Source organism: Falco naumanni, chromosome 2 (genome assembly GCF_017639655.2).
Source record: "Falco naumanni isolate bFalNau1 chromosome 2, bFalNau1.pat, whole genome shotgun sequence".
NCBI classification, from domain to species: Eukaryota; Metazoa; Chordata; class Aves; order Falconiformes; family Falconidae; genus Falco; species Falco naumanni.
In genome coordinates this window covers 83,851,819-83,867,760 of record NC_054055.1, presented here as the reverse complement: position 1 = coordinate 83,867,760, position 15,942 = coordinate 83,851,819, and the positions used below count along the sequence as shown (strand labels likewise).

At 57.5% G+C, this 15,942-nt stretch overlaps 1 protein-coding gene across 6 annotated transcripts in view; it reads right to left on the bottom strand.

Moving 5' to 3' along the window:
- Window positions 1–14,255, bottom strand: part of BCOR (BCL6 corepressor) — a 79,619-nt gene extending 65,364 nt beyond the window's left edge. For 5 of the 6 annotated variants that reach the window (XM_040585319.1, XM_040585326.1, XM_040585328.1 and 2 more), the window contains exon 1: window positions 14,016–14,255. The gene's annotated coding sequence lies outside the window, so the exon portion shown is untranslated. The remainder of the gene's footprint in view (window positions 1–14,015) is intronic. The other variant, XM_040585329.1, reaches the window with a different exon arrangement.
- Window positions 14,256–15,942: the final 1,687 nt, after the last annotated feature.

The following is a 15,942-nucleotide window of genomic DNA, read 5'->3' as shown; positions in this document are numbered from 1 at the left end:
GAGGAGTTTACCTGTCTAGAAATGTTTTACGGTGCTGCGCGCACCAAGGTGGTCCCGGCTCCCGGAGCGGGTCCCCGGGACTGACCGCGGCCCCTCCCCGAGGCAGGAGGGCTGTTCCACCGCCTTCCACCTCGTTCTCCGCGTTCATCACCAGACCGTTCCAAGTGCTAAGTTGTGGGTTTTTTTTTTCCTTTTTTTTTTTTAAAGCCTGCAAATTAAATTCAGCGCCGCTCTCTCCTATTTTAGTGTCTGTTATGTTAATTGCACTTAGCGCTGTGGCGCTGCTCGCCAGGGATGCATGAAGGCCTCGGAGATTAACCGCAGGCTTCTGCTCGGACCCTCCTCAGCCAGCAGCGAGTTGCGAGGGGCTGCTGGGGAGTTTGCACAATCTCGTGTGCTGTCGGGGTGTGCTGCTGCTGACCGGTCGCTCTGAATCCGGGCCCAGCGACTCCTGGTTTGGAGGTCAGGCTGGCAGCGGCTCCCTGTGCGCCCGCAGATCTATTTGTGTAAGGATTTGCATTGCGGGAGGACAGGTATTTTTCCTCCCCGTGGATGGCAAAAATGCAAAATTAGCGCGACTGTTTCTAGGCAGAGACGCCACGATTACGTGATCTCGCTGAACCTGCCGGTTCTGCTTTCTGGAGCAGCAAGGAAACTGGACACCTTCATCAATGACTCCTGGAGCCGTTCTCCTGGGCGCTCGCCGTATTTATCACCATCTAACCCCAAGCAGCCTGCTAGTGCTGTGTCGCAGCCCCTGCCCTGCCCGGGGATGTCCGTGCGGCCAGCTGTGCCCCGCGGAATTACCCGGCCTCTCCGCGAAGGAGTGGGCATGTGTGGCCTTCCCAGACGCTTCCTTTCTCCAGTGCCTACTTCATCTATTCGTTATCAGGGGACGGCGTGTGGAGTGACTGAGCCTAATAAGTTGTCCACTTGTTCATTTCAGGAGCATTGATTTCTGGTTCCAAGGCACTCTGTTCTAGCACTGGCTACAGCTGCGGGGCATTTCGCAGCTGGTCTTTCGCCTAGACAAATATCAGCGAGAATGTGAGCGTTATTAGCCACATAAATAAATCATTAACGTGCACACAAATGTTATTTTAGCATAACTTCCAAGCAGAAAATATCCCGATGGGGCAAGACGGAGAGGCGCGTTGCGCTGGACCGGCCCCGGCACAGCCTGGCCGGCAGCGGCGAGCAGGGGTCGGCGTCCCCCCCAGCGCGGAGCCAGGAGATCGGCACTGCTCCCCCGCTCCCGATTGAACATTAACAGGGCCGGCCCGCCGTGGCACGGCCGCGGGGCCTTGCCTCGCAGACCTTTGTCTACTCTCCCGAGGCCGGGCGGGGACGGCGGGCGCTTTTCTCCCCAAACGCGACGGCACTAATGAGATTACCGGCCGGCTGGCCGCAGCTGATGCCGCGGAGCGCCGAGCCCGCGGGCAGAGCCCGGCCCAGCCCAGCCGCTGCGCCTCGTTAACGCGGGGCCCACGGCAGGAACGACGTTCGCTTTTGGCCTCCCGCGAAGGGCTGCGGGGCCCCCCCCGTGCCCCGGCGGCGGGGAGCGGGGAGCGGCAGCCGCCGCCGCCGCCGCCCGGGCCGCGCTCGCCCTGCCCCGCGGAATCCCGCGGGTGCCAGTAAAGCCCTGCCTGGGAGCCCTGCCAAGGCGGGCTCGCTTTGATATGCCGCGCCACGGCCGCTCCTCCGCTTGCTCCTAATCACGCAAATGCGAGCTTGCTCCGGCACTCTGCGTAATAAATACTGAGCGTATTTCGCCGGGCTCCCAAAGTAAATATTGTATCGGAGAAGCGGGGCTGCGCTGGGAAGCTGAAATCTTCCACTTTTTCGCACTTAGCAACCGACTGGAGCGTTGTGCGCTCCCTCCCCGAGCCAGGCTCGGTGTGATTTACTTTCTGGTTGCGATGCAGATATTCGCTTGTCAGTTCAAGGGCAGGACAGAAACTGTGCATGCGGAGTCTTGTGAACGGAAATCTCTCATTTACGAGGTTCTGCTCCACCACCAAAAGCCACCCTCCAGCACCTTTGTTCTGCACGCAGCTGCTTTTATCCCCCCAGCCCCCCCCGCGCCCCAGCCGCATCTCCATCCGACCCTTCTTTCCCTGTCTCGCTCCTCAGATGGATTCCCAATCTTTTCCTGACTGACCCTGGGGGAGGCGGCGGGGGGGACACGATGGGAGGACAAGGGGGAGGGAGACCTAGAGAGGTTGATGATGAATGACAAGGCAAATGATAAAAGCCGAAGCGACAGCAAAAGCAAACAGAAGTGGTCTCTGCTCTCTCGCAGGGCCCAGCCCCGTCCACAGCCACGGGAGTCACGCCTGTGCCATGAGAGCAAGGTTGGCCTCCGCAGGCAGCCCGGCTTCTCCGGGGCGAGATAAACACATTTCGGTCACGTGGCGAGCCTATACCGTGCCATGCTCCTATTTGCCTTCCCCGCTCTCTTTTCACAATAACATACCATCCGCCAGCCAGCTCCGAGGCAAACCTCACCTCCCTGGCGCCCGGCCAACCCGCCCGGGCTCGGCCAATGCGGCGAGAAGCCGCGGGGCTCCCGAGGAGGCTGCACCCCGGCCCAGGGCTGCCTGCATCCCGAGCCGGGGCTGGGGCACGGTCCGGCTGCATCCCGGTCTGCGGCTTGGCGGGGACGGGCTGGACCGTGACTTGGGACTGGGGCAGGGGCTGGCCGCATCCCCGGGACATGGCGCGGGGGCAGCGCGGTGTCCCCGCTAAGCGGCCGGGTGGGGGGGGGGGGGGGTCGCCCAGGGACCGCAGGGGAGGGGCGTGTGCGGGAGGTGCGGGCTTCGGGGTGGGGTGGAGCCCCGCATCTCCAAGAGCGACGGCCGGGCACGGAGTGGGCTCGGCTCGAGGAGGGCGGCCGGGGCAGCCGCAGCGGGACGCCAGCTTTGCCGCTTTAAAATGGCTGAAAAGGGTGTCCCCGGGCATCCCCTCCCCGGTAGCAGCAGCAGCAGCAGCGAGCACCGTCGCCCCGAGCACCGCGGCCGCCTGCGGCAGCCCCGGCTGGTTATGGGAACAATGAGCCACCGCGGGCGCGCCGGTGCCTCCCCGCTGCTAGGGCCGGACGGGGCCAGCGCCGCGGGGCCGGGGTGCAGGCGGCGGGGGGGGGGGGGGGGAGGAGGCTGGAGCCAGCCCAGTGCCCCCCCGGCCGCCGGAGCGAGCGTGCCTTTTAATCCCTTTATCCCAGCTCGCTGGTGGCGGTGCGAGCCGCCGGGCCGGCAGCCATCCGCCATCCGCCCGTGGAGGCGACGTGCTGGCTCCGCGGCGCAGATGTCGCCGGGTGGGAGCAGGGAGCCGATCCCCAGCGGCACCACCGTCACAACGGCAGCAACGGGGGGCGGCCCCCGGGGACCGCTTGGCCGCGCACCAGGGGGTTCTCGCCCTTCGGGGCCCCCGAGGGCTCCCTGACGTCGGGCACCGGAACCGTGCCCCAGCGTCCCGCTTGGGGCCCCGCGGCCTCCGTATGGCTGCTCCCGGGGCAGGCCTCGCCGTCTCCCTGCGGGAGCACGGTCTGCAGCCTGCCCTCTCTCCGGGCCTCCCCGGCGTCCCCAGGCGAGGCGAGGAGCAGCCCCCGGTGCGGTGCCCAGGTTGGGCTGTCGGCGCTCGGCTGCCCGTGCTCCGAAATCCGGAAATTATGCAAATGTCCGGGATGCTCTTCCCTTTGATCTGAACTTCCTCGGAATGATCCTTTCTCATTACGGAGCATGAAAATGCCTCTCGGACGTGTAAAGTGAACTACAGAGCTCCTTTCATCCCCTTTTGTTACCCGCACCGGGCTCGTCTCTGCAGCCCCGCATTCCCCAAACACCGGGAAAGGGGACGGAAAGGGGTTCGCGGGGGAGGCGGCGGGACGTGGGAGCAGCCCGGGCCGCCGGTTGTCATGGCGAGGCCAAGCGTCTTCTCCAGTTATGTGCGACTGATGGGTTTGTGCCCCGCTCGGCTCCGGGTTCACCTTCTCCCCGGCTGCTCGGCTCCCCGCCGACCTCCCCGCCCGCGCCCCGGGAGGCAGCGGCGCCCCGGCCGCCCCGCCGAGCCCCGCTTCCCCGGCTCGCTGATCACCGCCTGCACATCAGACGCTGCGGGGGGCAGTAGCGGCGGCGGCTGGGGGGGTGCTCCCGCCGACGGGAGCGCAGTCCCCGAGCGACTGTGAACTCCATCTTTTGCTGCGCTCCTTACTACCTCTTGTTTCAGTTTTGATAAAACCGAGAGTGACGAGGCACTGCATGTATCCTAGGTTTAGTATGTCCACGCAACCGTGGATATGATTTTCAAGACTCCCGAGAGCCATGGCTGGGATTTTTTATCTTCTTCCCCTCGCCCTCCCCTCCCCCCTTCGAAGAGATACTAAGAAAGTTTGCTCTGTCTTGAAAGCTACTCTCCGCGTAAGAAAAACATTCTGACCATTTGCTGGAGGCCATTTTATGAAACCTCAAGGAGGTTAATAGCTTGCATAATTTCTGGAATACCTTTTTTTTTCCCTTCCCCGCCGTTCACTCAGACAAGGCAAGAGCTCCGTAGGCCAAGCGCTCCTGTCACAGACAATGGATTCCCACCTATGTGAGGGGCCTGCACTAGAAAACGGATGGACTCTGCTCTGCTCGTGCACGGTCCAGAGAGAAAGCCTGCAACATATCTGTGAGATGAAGGGATGCATGTGAAAGAGGGCACAGAGCAAGGGAGCTACCCCAAGTGCTTAGGTTGGATTTTTTTATTTTGCTGGAATTTGCAATGTTTTCTAGAGAAGCAGCATTGATGAAATTGTGCCACTGCAAAACAAAGCTGAGCAAACAGGAGAAGGAGAATTATTTTAACTGTTTTTAAAATGTTGTCGTGTTTCTTAACAGCTGGTTAACTCCAGTGCCTAATGAGCTCTTGAAAAAGAAGTTTTATTAATGGAAAAAAAAAAAGGCAATCCCCCTGCTTGCTTACAATTAAATGATGACAGCTTATAATGCATTCCTTCAAGACCTCCAGTAATATCGGGGCTCAGGGGATGTGAAATACCTAATTTATAGATTTTTTTAAACCGAGAACAGAATGTTACGATCAGCTGGTTTGACCTGCTACATACCATGAGCCAGTGAATTTCAGCCACACGTTCTTGTATCAGACTCACAAACTCTGGCTGAGCTTTTAACCTGGTATTCAGTCTTGCTCTGAAGACTTTCAAGTAACAGAAAACCCACTGCTTGCCTCAGTTGTTCCTGCGATTATGTCCCCCCCCCCCCCTTTTTTTTTTAATGCACCTATTTCTGCTCAAAATTCATAGAGCTTCATTTTCCAACATAGGATCTCATTATGCCTTTGTCTGCCACATTAAAGAGATCTCTACTATCAGAAATCTCCCCATAGAGACACTTAGGGCACTTAAAGACTATGATCAAACCAAGTCATAGCCTCCTCTTGGATAAATTAATAGATGGGATTTCTTTTAGTCTTTTGCAATAAGATGCGATTCCCAGACCTTGAATCACTCTTGTAGCTCTTTTCTGATCCAGTATTAATTTGCCAATGCACTTTTAACATGCAAACACCACAACAGAGCCAGACACGGTATTCCAGCAACGGTCTCATTCATGTCAGAAGCATTAATGGCATCATTAAGTTTACTTGTTTAAAACCCCATGCAGATTACCTTTATAGATAGCCTTAGCAATACTGACTTTATTAAAACCCCATTTAAAAAGTCGCCTGTCTTCATGCAGACTAGTGTTGTTCATCAAATTCACAACACTGAGCATCACTTGACCAAACTGCAGAGCTAGCTTAGTTTTTCTAGCTGAGGCTTTTGCAGTGCTCCATCAGCCCTACTCTTCAGTAGGGCTTCATATATTTTTCCTTTTGTCTGTAAGAAGAAACTGCTGCATATTCTCACAATGGTAGTAGCCCTGGCTGTGCACTAACAGAGAAGCACATAGACAGAGCTCCACTACACCATTCTCTCTTTTCCCTCTTCCTCTCTTGCAATGTGGAAGCCCCAGGTAAATTCCAGCAAGAGTCGGGGTAGTTCAATCCTTTCAGTGTCTGTGGTGGGCTCAGTTTTGAGACACTCCTCCCCAGATGGTTCACAGACAATTTCCATGAGGGCTTCTTCAACCACAGCAGTCCACTTTCACACTTGAGCCCATTTCCCATCCACCTTCACATGAACATCTGCTCCAAAAGACAGACATTAAGCATGGTAGAGCTGTCCCACTAGATACCAGATGAAACATGTCCTCCAATAAAGAAACAGGAGCTGCCCTTCCTCTGCCCATCCTGGTGATACCCATCCATTTTTCAGTCTACCTCAGCTTCTCAGATAGCCTTGCTGTGCAACAGCATCATGGAACAGCAGGATCTCAGAGGACCAAGATCCATGTGCTACAGCATTAACTCCACTGCTCCAGTACCTTCTCAGTCTCTGATCTCCTCAAATTACATCAGGAAACACTGCATGCAGTGAGTGCCATTCCACCAGGACTCCAGAGGTGGCCTGAGCTGTAGCTGAGATGCCCTGGATTATTTGAGTCAGACTGGCTCCCAAAAGCCTCAGCTGTAGCTAGGATTGCATTGTGGTGGACTTCATATAACAGGAGTGAAACGCAGCCCCAAAGATCTCCTTCCGTATCATCTGTATCCTCAAAAGCAGAAAATCATACAGTACAGACACGGTCTTGGAAATGGCAGGACCTCAGCTTCATACACTATCCTTGTGCTCCTAGCAGGACTCATACCTGAGCAACACTCTTTTGTTTATTTATTTTCCTCTCAAATGATAGCTCTTTTTCCACAGTCCCAGTTGGAGAATCACATTGATCATGATGTCACAGTCGTGCATCAGACCAAAAGTGCTTTTCTGGTCAAAGGCAATCAGACTGGCCTGTGGCATCTCCTAGCTCACTGAGTTCCCCAGGCTGTTCCCACTGACACCTCTGCCCTAGCAGAGGTCGTGGTACATGCTGGAGACCAAGTAATCGTAGTGCGCCTGCACCACAGGCACCTTCTAGTGGGAAGGCAGCTACGACCTGCCCAGGAAAGCTGGTTGCCATATAGAAGTGATTCCCCATCTGCACAGAGCTGATTAAAGGGACTTGTACACTACTTACTCTGCTACTGCCTCCGGGGACATGGTGCCAATACAGCATAAAGCCTGCGTAGCTATGCTTTTTACCCTGGGGTGAACTATGATGAAGTTCGTGTTATGTTAGAGGACCTTGAAGCTGCTACTGCAACACTCGGGAGAGGCTCAGCCTACCTGAACCAACACCAGGACAAGGGCAGCACAAGATTAAAGGTTAAGTTGCTTTTGTGTACCTGCCCCACCTCATGTTCTGTGCCATGCAGCTGCACAACAACTGCCCCTTTAAACTTCAATTATCCACAATAAAATTATTTTTCCCATGACACATGGCACAACCCTTATGTCCTACTAGTAGCAGTCCTCCGTTTATACTTTCCATGTGCCCTCATTTTACTATGAGTCAGACACGCTTGCCCTCTCTTCCTATGACTTACACTTTCCTACCTCAGAAGACACATGTATCAGAAGATGTATCTGATGGCCCAGTTATGGATATCTTCTCATACAATTGGCATAATTCCTTTCCAAAACCACTGCTAGATAGACATCAGGTTCAAATCAAATTCTCTGTTAGCCCTGACCATGAAAAAGCGAGCACAGAGAGGTCACCTTTGTTGTAACAAAACACCCTTGAGTTGCACTTAATTCTAGTAAGCAGCACATTATCCTCACTCGCTGTACCAAATGCAATTTATAATTTTAAAAAGCAATAATAATTCAAACCATCAGACCTACAGCTTTGAGGCACTGCGTACCACAGGATGGGATTGCTTTTCTTTCGAATTTACCCTGCAAGTACACATTGCCCAACCACTTGTGACAACCTGCTCTTTCTTCCTTCCAGGCTGCTGCAGCCAACAGTACTAGGGTCTGAGCAACTGTTTTGGGGTCTGCTCTCCTCCAACCCTCCAAGGGGTTTGTCATTAGTTTTCATGGAGAGCAGAACGAGGCCGTATGTGGAAAACCAATATTGACATTTTCTTGTTTAAATATCATACATCAGAATGGGGTCATGGGAGCCAAGGCCACCAGAAAGGGTTCCCCCACAAGCTATTATTTCCTTTTAGAAAGCACCAGGGACCCAGCAGTCTCCGCTGGGCCTCACACCCACATCTCTGCTCTTCTCGGCAAGCTAGCTGACTGCTGCCAGTGCCACTTAGCAAATACAGATGTTCAGGTCTTTTTCTTTCACCACGGGTCTCACTCATCCCTGCGTGGAGGCCTGGTACTTAAACGAATGGCTCTTTTAAGCCCTCTTTTCAAGGCTATGTGAAACACACACCCCATCTGCGCTCACCTCCGTCTTTGCTTGGAAAAATCTACAGTACTTTCCTATCAAATTTGAAACAAATAGCATTAAAACTTATTTTAAAAATTAATTGAACCAATACATCAACAACTTTCATGTTTTCAGAGCCTGCATGGCCCTCGCCTGGGAAATTAGAACTGCAGGAGGGTAATTTTGCATTTAAATCAATGGAGCTCTCTTTCCCGACAAGGTTGCCTTCACACTTTGCAAAGCCAAGCAGTCCTACCAGGGTTCAGAAGAAAGGAGCCTGTTTGATGTCCTGCACCTGCAGCACACCCAATCTCCCTGGAAGGAGGGGTTCCTGAAGGGCTCTGGGGGCGTAGCCCCCCTATTAGTGCCACTCAGGGCAATGCTGTTGCACTAGGGTGGGCTACTTCCACACCTTACACCTCGGTTCCCTTCTCCTCCCATTCATCCAAGCAGCTCCTCACCTGCTGTGCCTTATTCCTTGCATTTTCCTGCTGTTGCCCATGTGAGAGCGATCCACCCCAAAAGCGGGCAGGCTCTCAAGGTGAGATCAGACGCTGAGCTAGGAAAAATGTTTGGGGACTGCTCCGAAAAAGGAGCAGAGAAAGCGACAGAAGACATGCCCTTTCCCGGGGAGGGAACGGCTGCAGGATTTCTCGTTTTCTCTAAACCCCTGAAGGGATTTGCTGCCAAAAGAAAGGTAATCCACATTATGTAGAAACAAAATTACATTCACATGAACACACGCATACAAACGCACACTGTTCTCTTCTAACTGCAGGGTATCAGCTTTGGGAGTGGTGGCCTCAGAGAGCTGTGGCAAAGGAGCCCCTGGCTGAAGCCAGGAGCTCCCCTGCCTCCCTGTACCACCAGCATTGCTCTCCTGGTCAGCTGCTATTGTAGCTTTTGCAGTTTTGCTTTCGTTTTTTGGGCAGGCAGGAACAATCTGCCTTCTGTGCCTAGAGAGTGCCCAGCACACTAAAGCTGCTGTCAGGTAACACAATACTTGTGAACCTGGAAAGATAAAATATCACTGAAATTCAGTGTGTGTCGATTACCCTATTTATCTCTACACATCCTGAGCCTTACCCTAGTCCAAAACTTAGCCCTGCTGCTTTGTGTTTAGATGATAGCCACAGTACATTAGATGATGCAAGACAGAGTCATACCCCAAAGAGCTTACAAATCTAAACAGTGCCCAGACAGGCAGTATAAACAGGGGATATAAGAATATGAAGACATGGTTTACGTGGTCATGTAGAGGTCTTGAAGAGTTCTTGGTGACAGGACTTCTGAAATAATTTTTCCCCTTCTCGGGAGCATTCTGGAGGCAATAAGATGTTAGGAAGTGGTGAGAAAGAGAGACGTTGCGACCTGACAAACCATTACTGGGCAAATGACAAAGGTGGAAGCCCAGCTGCAAGAAGGCCTGCAGGCTAGCAGGGATGGGGTGCCTGCAGCCAGCTAGTACTGGCAGGAGAGGGCTGGGGTGAGAAAGGAGCCGGGGGTGCGCCTGTGCTCCAAACTGAAGCAGCTTTCATACCTTTCGGTGTCCCTGCCGACTGTCCCAAGCCATTGGGGTTTGCCAGTTCTACTTTAGTAGTGTTCTCCACTGCTTTGTTTCTGAGGCCTAGCCATCACCACATAACAGCACTTCCAAGATTTCAAAATGCCTTCAGGGCAGCAAAGGACAGCAGCAGGAGGACTATCTGAACCATTTTGGTCTGAGACATTGGGACTTTGATCCATCCAGGCGTTAATTCAATGAAAGCCAGACAGGATCAGGCTGAAACTGGCATTATGCACTATTGGAAGCAAATCCAATTCACATAGTTTTAAGCACACGCAAACCATTTTCTATGGGGACCTGGAGTGCTTTACAAGAGTGCTTGAGGGACCAGGTGACTTTTAGCATGGTGAACTTCAGCAGCGTAACCAAGGCTTAACATTGTGGCCATAGCCCTCCCCAAGGTAGGGATGACTGCAAAGGCCAAGCCAACAAGTTGGAAATGTTTTCTTTCCTTTTCCATCGCCACTGTCTTTTTTTCCCCGACTTCCTGTTATGTACACTGCTTGAAGAGAAAAGCACTGTATCCTACCATCGTGACACAAACCTGGGTTTTTCTCTCCCTGCTAAAATGCTGGAAGTACCTAGCCAGAGAACAGCTCTGTGCAGAACCTAAAAAGAGATGCGGAGACCCTAGGGCCATTTTTGCCTACCACTCTTCAGGTTGCTCAAAACTTTCAGTCCTACCTTCAGTCAGTGAACAAGACCCAGGGCTACAAACAGCAGTGGCGTATTAATACCTACGCAGTATCTCTCCTGTCACAAAGCAGGGGACCTGCCAACTACACCCAAACCCCATCAGGCCCCTGGGAAATGGGTTCCAGCCACAAACCTTGCCCCAAATACGGAAGGACCTCATCTCAAGCCAACCTGAAAGAGTTGTGCAGACACACACACATCCGCTGTTGTCTTGTTCTTGCACTCTTCCTTCAGGTGCTTCCTTGCCACGGGAGGGGGTGGTCCCCAAGCCCTCACATGTACCGACAGGACTGCTTCCCAGCCACAGCTTATACTCGGCTTTCCCCAGTCAAGGGTTACTCTGACATCTTCACACAAGCATACACAGGGGTCCTTCTAAATGCTGTGTGCACAGGGTCTTTTGCTCTCCCACCCCACAACAGACCAGGGCTCAACCTGCCTACACATATGCCACCCCACACCTTGGCCCCATGCGCTGGCCAGAGCCTTTCCACATCTCCCACTTCCTCCACAGCTCCAACAGCAGCCGCATCTGCAGTGCCAGAGCAACTGCTTGAGGTACAACAAGGGCACATGAGTCATTTACCTCCTAGCCAGCCCTGTCCGCTGTGCTCCAGCAGGAGTGACACAGTGCTCTTGCTCATGGTTCTTAAGTGGCGCTCAGAGGTACAGGGCAGGTTATAGATTTTTGCCTCTCTCTGGCTTTTGGGCTTAGCAGCAATGCTTTGTACTCAGCAGGCCTCGCTGTGTGCTTGGCTGCACAGGCTGCTGGCTTGCTGCTTTCCCCCTTGGCTTCCTCTGCCATCCCCCATGCATTACAATCTCTCCCAAGGGCCAAGGCAGGAGCTAGGGAAGCAGGCTCTGTGGGGTACTGGGACTGGGAATTGCCCCAGGCTGCTGGTGACAAGCATTAAAGTAGCTGGCCTGCTCTGCAAACGCGGGGCAGTCGGGAGCAGGGGGTCGTGGTGGGCAGGGAGGTGTCTCTTGCATGACCCGGAGCTGGGGCCACCACCGGGTCGGGGGGCCAAACCACCCTGGCTGGCTCCTGTAGGGCTCCCGCGGGGCCGGGGCACAGCTCATTGCGGAGCCAGACACCGCTCCCAGCCCCACGCTGTGTTTCACAGCCTCCTCGGGGGCCAGGGCATGTCTTACCGGGACGTCTGCCGGCCCCGCAGTCCTCCCGGCCAGCTGGCCCCATGGGACACCCGGGGCAGCCCTGCCCCGCTGCTGCTGCTCCCAGCGCTGGTCCCGGCCCCAGCCCCGACGGCGCGGCCCCGTCCAGCCTGCCTGCCCGGTGGTGCTGGCCTCGGGCAGCGGGTGTGCCCTGGGCTGCAGGACGTGGCATAAATCGACCCGAGCCACAAACCCGGCGGTGCACATCAACCCTGTCGTGGCTGGAGCCTGCGATGTCCCGCCTAGCTGAGGGTAGGGGGGCTCCAGAAAATACACAGTGCGTGCTTGGACTGCATCAAAGGTATTTATTTTGATTATCCCTTGGCTATAACTTCCATCGTTCCCCTTTGTTTTATAGCTGCTCAAGTTTACTTGCAGAATTAAGACAGATTTGGGGGGGAGGGGGAGGAAGGGGGTAGGAAGCCTTTGTTCTCCGGAGTGTGCTTGTCTTACTTTTGCATCATGTGGCCTGAGCGGCACCCACACACACACACCCGCCCCGACCGTATTTACTCTATCTCGAGTGAGTCCTTTGAAGGAGAGGGCAGAGTCGTCGTTAACCCTCTGCGTGCCTGCTGGGCCCTCCCGGCAGAGCCAGCCTGCCTTTGGTGGGGACGCAGCAGGTCCTGAATCCCAGAGCCGCGGGTGTCGCTTTGACGGACGGCATCGTTGTGTCCCGTGCCCCCCCCTCCTCCCCCCCAACCCGCAGCCGGTCTCCACGCCAGCCGTGCGCACGGGGAGCCGGCAGCGGTGGGCCTCAGAGAGAGCCCGGGGATACCCCCTTGATCACTAGCAGGCTAGCCTGCTTAACACGAGGTTGGAGATGCCTACAAACTCGAAACAGCTGCCGGGCTTTGCTCTGGCCTGCCTGCTAAAATACGCCGATCTCCTTTTAATCTGTTTCATATTCACAAATTAAGCACTTAGCCCAGGTAATAAATCATGAGGCAGTTTACGAGACTAGCAGGAGACAAACAAGTGGAAAGGGAAAACAATCGCCTAAAAGTGCATTCAATGTAACTAGAAAGACGCGTTCGGAAACCCCAGCCCGCGCTCCCCGGGGCGGCGGCAGTACCCCGCGGCCCCGGCCAAGCCCCGCCGGCGGCGGGGGGCTCGACCCCAACCCGGCAGCACCCGCACTTGTCCGCGCCGCGGGGCTCCGGACGGCCCGGGCTCCCGCCTTTGTCTCCCCGCGTATCGGCCGGCCGCACCAGCTCCACCTGGGAAAGACTCCCGCGGCAGCCGGCCTGGAAATAATGACTCGGGCTGGCGATAACCTCGTCTCGCACACCCCCCCCACCCCGGCTCGGCCTCGGCTAGGGCGGGGGTTGTGAAGACGGATGCTGGAAAACATAAAAAGTGCGGGCTCGCCCCATGTCGAGCCGCTTGCAAGCGCCCGCAGGGTACGTGGCGCTCCCCGGTGTCTCGGGGGAAGGCAGCCCGGACAAGTGCCCGGAGGCTCCGGAGCGCACATGCCCGGCCGCTTCGCCTCGGTGCTGCCGGGCGCGCGGGGGGGGGGGGGGCGGGCAGCTAGAAAGTAGCGCTTTGGCTACCAGCGTTGGCCCCGGGCCTCCTTTCTGGGCTGGCAGGTGGAGGGGAGCACCACGGCTGGCGAGGGACACACACCCCCTTGGGCCACCGTCACGCTCCCCGTGGGAAGGGGCGGCGCGGGCAGGACGGGGCTCCGGAGGGCAGGGCTCGACCCGAATCCCTCGGCTCCCGCGGCGGGAGAGGGGAAGGGGGAGGCGGGCGAGCGTGCACGGAGTGCCGACGGGGCGCGGGTAGCAGGGGTCCAGGGCGCTGTTGCCCACGGCGGCAGTCCGGGACGCCCCGACGCTTTCCCCGGAGGCTCTCCCCGGGAGAGCCGCCAGCCACCCCGGGGGACGCAGAGGAAGGCCCCAAGACAAAAGACCTGGCGCTGAGACCCCTCCTGGCAAAGGCGCTGCCTGCCGAAAGTGTTTCAGCAGAGACTTTTCTCTCTCTCCCCCCCGCCCCCCCGGCGGGGCTCCGCGCCGTGCCGGTGGCTCCGCGCCGTGCCGAGCCGTGGCAGCGGGGCCGTAGCCGGCTGCGGGAGGGGGAGCGGGCAGAGGAGGGCATGCGGGGCGAGGGGGGAAAGGGGGGGAAGGTCGGCAGCATCCCCCCTTGAGAGGTGAGGGGGGGGCCGGTGATTTAAAGGGACTCCCGCGAAAGGGAGCGACACAGACCTGCGGCCGTCCGCCGAGTGCAATCTGCTGAGCTGTGGGTGCGAAGAGGCGCTGTCAGGGGCTATTTATCTCTCGCCGGAGCGGCTGCTCCGGTCCCCGCATCGCCCGCCGGTAACAATGGCAGCGGCCGGCAGCTTTCCACGCGCCTGGGAGGCGGAATGGATGGCGGAAGATGCCGCCGCGCTCCGCTCAGACGGGCTCGCTCATGCATCCCTCTTGGCCAGAGCCTCTCGCTACTGCCGCTCTGCAGAGAGCTCTGGCCTGCTTCCCCCCCACCCCCCGCCCTTCCCTAGTTTTCCATTTTCAGGACTTTGGCGCGGAGCCAGAAATGTCAGGAGGGGATGAAACTTGACACAGAGATCTCAACCCCGAGCGATTTCCTCTTTGCCCCCCCTCCACCTCCCCCGCCTCGGTCCCCAGCCCCTAAGTTAACTTGAAGATAGTTTGGCCATATTTCAGTTTGAAGAGAAGGGGAAATTGCAGGTCACTGGTGCATGGTCGGGCCGGGTGTATTTTTTTAATTTAAAACGGTAGACACCGAGGCCTGAAAAGCATCTGCAGCCCGTGCACTTTAACCGCTCCTCCCGGCCGCGGAGCGGTTAACCCTGTGTGCCTCGGAAGCCCGCCCAGCGCCGGCGGCATCCCCTGCCCGGGGGTACTCGGGCCCCGTCCGGGCAGCGAGCCCGGCGCTGAGCCGCGGAGGGCGGCCGGGGCGGCGGAGCCAAGCGCCGCACCGGCCCGGCTCCCCTCCCCCCCCCCCGCTTCCCCACCAAACTTCGGGGCTGGGTCGTACCCGTCGGCAGGATGAGGCCTCCGGCGCGGAAGGGCGGCCAAGCGACAAGCAAACCGTTGAGGGGAGCCCCCCCCCGCGCTGCTCCCCCCGCCTCGGCCCGCCGAGCCCCCGCACCGCCGGGGGGGATGCTCGGCTGCTCCTTCTGCCCCCAGCCCGGCCACCTCGGTCCGAGACCCCCCGGAAAGCTCCCCTCGCCCCTGGCCAGCTGGGCTCGCTGATAAGGGCGGGCGATGGGCGGGGGGGGGGGGGGCCGGAGCCGGGGCGCGGCAGGGAAAGCTCCCGAAACGGGGAGCGCAGGGAGCGGAGCCCGAGCTCACTCCGGGGAGGATGCCTCAGCACTTTCTCTATTATGCATTTCCAGCACAAGGAAAGCTAATTCCTCCGCTGAGGGCCTCAATCAGGCATTTATTTGACACTCATGATGCATGAACGGCTAAACACTAGTCTAAGCGGAGGATCAGCCGCTAGTTTATAGCTCGCGAGGTTTTTTCTGATGCAGGTGAATTATGTTGATCTCTGAATGCCTCGTATTCCGGGGGGTGGGGGTGGCAGAAGGGGGGTGGAGGGAAAGCAAGCAAGAGGGGGGGGGGGAAGCGTGAAAGAGATAAACTTCTTTAAGCGCTTCTTCCGCACACCCGCGAAACTCTCTGGCCCGGAGTTTTGGCTGGCACCCCTCCCACGACCCTCTCCTGACCCCCAACCTTCCCCTGCGGTACCCCCCCCCCCCCGCCCCTCCGCGCTGTGTGCTGGCCCTGCCGACCCCCTCAGGCATCCCGGCCCGGCCGGGCCGCGCTGCAAGGCCGCGCTGCAGGGCCCCTCCACGCCGCGGCAAGGAAACGGTCCCCCGGGGGCCGGAGGCATAACATGGAGCGGGGAGAGTCACGGAGACAACATGGAGGGGGGAGAAGAAGAGGAGGAGGAGGGGAGAAACCATATGGAGCGGCAGGGAGGGAGGCGACGCGCAGCGAGCGAGCCGGGAGAGCACGGGAAGGAGCGGGGAACCGGCTGGCCGCCGCGGCCCGGGGCGCCGGGGCAGGCGGGGGCGCGCAGGCGGGGGCTGGGGGCACGGCGGGGGGGCGGCCGGGCCCTGTTGCCCGCGCTCTCCAGGGGCTGCGCTTTCTCCCTATCTCCCCC